The sequence below is a fragment of the Macaca fascicularis genome, chromosome X, assembly GCF_037993035.2.
Source record: "Macaca fascicularis isolate 582-1 chromosome X, T2T-MFA8v1.1".
Classification (NCBI taxonomy): Eukaryota; Metazoa; Chordata; class Mammalia; order Primates; family Cercopithecidae; genus Macaca; species Macaca fascicularis.
In genome coordinates this window covers 149,867,750-149,872,564 of record NC_088395.1, presented here as the reverse complement: position 1 = coordinate 149,872,564, position 4,815 = coordinate 149,867,750, and the positions used below count along the sequence as shown (strand labels likewise).

At 38.8% G+C, this 4,815-nt stretch overlaps 1 pseudogene; it reads right to left on the bottom strand.

The window, feature by feature from the left end:
• Nucleotides 1-383: 383 nt before the first annotated feature.
• On the bottom strand, nucleotides 384-1,372 carry LOC102125620 (small ribosomal subunit protein uS2-like; annotated as a pseudogene).
• Nucleotides 1,373-4,815: the final 3,443 nt, after the last annotated feature.

Below are 4,815 nucleotides of genomic sequence, written 5' to 3'. Positions count from 1 at the left end.
GACAGGATGGAATTCTTCCAAACTCATTCTATGGGGCCAGCATTAGCCTAATACCAAAACCAGACAAGGACAAAGCATTAAAAGAAAACGGGAGTGTAGGGTAATATCTCTGATGAACATAGATGCAAAAATCCTCAAAAAGCACTAGCAAACCAAATTCAACATTACACTAAAAAGGTTATTCATGATAATCAAGTGACATTCATCCCAGGGTTGCAAGGATGGTACAATGTATACAAATGAATAAATATAATAAACCACATTAAAAGAATGAAAGACAAAAGTATGTGACCACTTCAATAAATGCAGAAGTGTTTGGAAAAAAAAAAAAAAAAAAGACATCCTTTTTTTTTTTAAAACTGATGTTTATTTTCAATCAACCATTTTTCCATGTTGCTTAAGAGCCCATGCAAGAACAGCTTAAGACCATTCAGTGGTTGCTCCTACCCATTCAGTGGCCTGAGCAGTGGGAGCTGCAGACCAGTCTTCCGTGGCAGGCTGAGCACTCCAGTCTTCAGTAGGGAACTGCTGAATAGGCACAGAGGGCACCTGCACACCTTCAGACCAGTCTGCAACCTCAGGCTGAGTAGCAGTGAACTCAGGAGTTGGAGCAGTCCATTCACCCTGAAATTCCTCCTTGGTCACTGCCTTTTCAGCAGCAGCCTGCTCTTCTTTTTCAATCTCTTCAGGATCTCTGTAGAAGTAGAGATCAGGCATGACCTCCCACGGGTGTTCACGGGAAATGGTGCAACGCATGCGCAGAACTTCCCAAGCCAGCATCCACCACATCAAACCCACTGAGAGAGCTCCCTTGTTGTTGCATGGGATGGCAATGTCCACATAGCGCAGAGGAGAATCTGTGTTACACAGAGCAATGGTAGGTAGGTTAACATAAGATACCTCTGTGAGAGGCTGGTGGTCAGCCCTGGGGTCAGTAAACACAAGAAGCCGTGGCTCCTGGAAGGCTGCCAGGATCTGGTTAGTGAAGGTTTCAGGAGTGAAGCGGCCAGCAATTGGAGTGGCTCCAGTGGCAGCAGGGCGCTCTGGCCAGTATTCCTGGAAGATATAACACTGACATCAGCAGGGTTTTCAATGGCAACAATGGCACGAGCCGCCAGCAGAAGCTTCTCCCAGGTCCTCTTCAGATTTATGATGTAGATGCCATCACTTTTCCTTTTACAGATGTACTGTTCCATCTGGAAGTCAAGATTGGTGCCACCTAAGTGGGTTCCTGCTGCAAGGAACTTAAGGACATCCTCCTTCTTCATTTGCAGGACATCAAGGGCTCCGAACATTGTGAAAATTTCCCTTTAAGTTACAACGGGAATCCAGAACAATGCCGTGTGGACCCCTCTGTAGGTAGCGCGGAAAGGGAGACATCCTTTTATAATAAAAATTCTCAACAAATTTAGTATAGAAAGAATGTGTTTCAGCACAATAAAAGCTATGTATGGCAAAACCACAGATAACATACTAAATGGAAAAATGTTGACGGTTATTCCTGTAATATCTGAAATAACAGAAGAATGTTCACTTTCACCACTTTTACTCAAATTAGTACTGTAAGTCTTAGGCAGATCAATTAAGAAAGAGAAGTAAATAAAAGGCATCCAAATTGGAAAAAAAGAAAGTCAAATTTTTTCTGTTTACAGAAACATGATGTATTTTTAAAAAATAAAAACTTCATAGAAACACTGTTAGAATTTAAAAAATGCATTGAAGTTTCAAGATGCAAAATCAACATTAAAAATCATAATATTTCTATATTCAAGCAGCAAACTATCTGAAGAACAGCAATCCAATGTACAATAACTAAATAAAATAAAATTAGGAATAAATTTAATCAAAAGGGGGAGATTTATGCAATTAGTGCTATAAAATATTCATGAAATAAATTATAAGGACAGAAATAAATGGAAACACATCCTGTGTTCATGGATGTGAATAATTAACATTGCTAAAACATCAATATTACCAAAGTAATCCATAGACTCAATGGAATCTGTCAAAATGCTTATGATATTCTTCACAGAAACAGAAAAAACAAACTTAAATTTTATATTAAACCATAAAGACCCTGAATTGCCAAAGAAATACTGAACAAAAAAGAGCAAAGCTGGAGACATCACACTACCTGACTTCAAAATATATTGCAAAGCTATTGTAAACAACACAGCATGGTAGTGGCATATAAATATGCATCTTGCCTAATGAAACAAATTAAAGAATAGCGAAATCAATCCATAGACTTATAGTCAACTGATTTTAAACAAAGGATCCAAGAACACACATTGGTGAAAGGATAGTTTCTTCAATAACTGGTGTTGGGAAAAATGGATATCAACTTGCAGAAAAATGAAACTAGCCTTGTATCTCTCACCATATAAAAAACGATCTAAAAATGGATCAAATGCTTATATGTAAGACCCCATATGATAAAATTACTAGAAGACCACATGGACAAAATAGTTTAGGACATTGGAATAAACACAAGGTTTTTTGGATAAGACTTCAAAAGCACAGAAAACAAAAGCAAAAATAGACAGATAGGATTATATCAAACTAAAATGCTTCTCCACAGCAAAGAAACCAATAATACAACAATCAACAGGGTAAAGAGACACACTATATAATGGAATAAATATTTGAAAACTGTAATAGTTAATAGCCCATTCTCACACCGCTATAAAGAAATATCTGAGATTTGGTAATTTACAAAGGAAAGAGGTTTAATTGACTCATGGTTCCACAGGCTATTTAGCAAGCATGAATGGGGAGACCTCAGGAAACTTTCAATCATGGCAGTAGGCAAAGGGGAAGCAAGCATGTCTTACATGGTCCAAGCAGGAGGAAGACAGTGAAACAGGAGATGCTACACACTTTTAAACAACCAGATCTCGTGAGAACTCACTCAGTATCATGAGAACAGCAAGTTGAAAATCTGATCCCATGATCCAATCACCTTCCACCACGCCCCTCCTTCAATAATGGGGATTACAATTTGATATGAGATTTGGGTGGGGACAAGAATCAAAACAACATCAAAAACTATGCACCTGACATGAAGTTAATTACTACAATATATTAGGAACTCAAGCAAATCAATAGCAAAAATAAAATAAGCTGATTTTTAAATGTGCAAAATACCTGACTAGAAATTTCTCAAAAGAAAGCATACAAGTGGCTAAGAGGTATATGAAAAAATGTTCAATATCACTAATTGTCAGAGAAATTACAATCAAAACAACAATAGAATATCAGCTTACTCCCATTAGAATACCTATTGAGAAGAAGATAAAACATCAAAAATGCTGGCAAGGATGTGAAGGAGAACACATACACTGTTGGTGGGGGTATACATAAGTACAGCCATAATTGGAAACTGTATGGAGGTTCCTCAAAGAATAAAAAATGGAACTAACATATGATCCAGAAATTATACTATTTGATGTATATCAAAAGGAAATACAATTCATATGTCAAAGAGATATCTGTGCTCTCGTCTTTATTATGGCATTATTTCCAGTAGTCAGGAAATGTAATCAACCGAGATGTTCAATAAAGATAAATGGATACAGAAAATACGGAGAGGCTAAGCAAGATGGCAGAACAGAAGGCTCCAGCAATAATCCCCAACAGAAGGATACCAATTTAACAACTATCTACACAGAAAAAAGCAAATCATTAGAAGAACCAAAAATTAGGTGAGCCCTCATAGTACCTGGTTTTATTCTCGTATTGCTGACAGAGGTACTGAAGAGAGAAAAAACAATACTGAATTGCCAACAACGCCCCTCCCCCACACCCCAGATGCGATGACCTGGTGCAGAGAGTGTCTCTGGGCATTGAGGGAGGGAGAATACAGCAGCAGTTAGGCACTGAACTCAGTGCTGTCCTGGTAAAGCAGAAAGAAAAAGAGGACCAAGCTCAGCTGACACCAGCCCACAGAGGTAGCATTTAAACCAGCCCTAGCCAGAGGAGAATCTTCTATCCCAGCAGGCCACACTTGAGTGTCTGCAAACCTCACCACTGAGGACTTCAGTGATCTGTGTCTATAAATGAACTTAAAAGTGAGTGTAGGCCATAAAAACTGTAACACTTAGGTGAGTCCTAGTGCTGAACTAGGCCCAGAGACGGTGAATTGGGTGGAGTGGGGGGGAAACCTACTCAGACACCAGCTGGGACAGCCAACAGAGTGCTTACATCACCTCTTCCGTAACCTACACAACTCCCAGACCCAAAGAAGATCCCTTCCTTCTGCTTGAGGAGAGAAACAAGTGGGGAGGACTTTGTCTTGCATCCAGGATACCAGTTTGGCAACAGCGTGATAGGGCACCAGTTAGAGTTGCGTCTGGCACTTAAACTTTCTCACCTGCTCTCCTGTCACCTTGTGAAAAAGGTGCCTGCTTCTCCTTCTGTCATGATTGTAAGTTTCCCAGGCCTTGCCAGCCATGCAGAACAGTGAGTCAATTAAACCTCCTTTGTTTATAAATTACCCAGTCTCAGGTAGTATTTTCATAGCAGTGTGAAAACGCACTAATACAAATACTTAACTGAGAACCTAGTTTAGGTCTGTTGGTGTATAGTGAGAAAACATAAAACTACTAAAGGGATAAAATAAAAATTAGATCTTTTTCCTGGATGTATAGCTCTATGTTTTATCATTTGGATTACCCTTTGGCAATCTCACTTTACCTTAGTATGTTAGGCATTCCTAACAAGGGCATTATGTATAGCTGCTTACAAAAGATATAATAACTTAAGCATAGATATGCACGATTTAAATTGTAACTAAATTAATTGTGAAACACATGA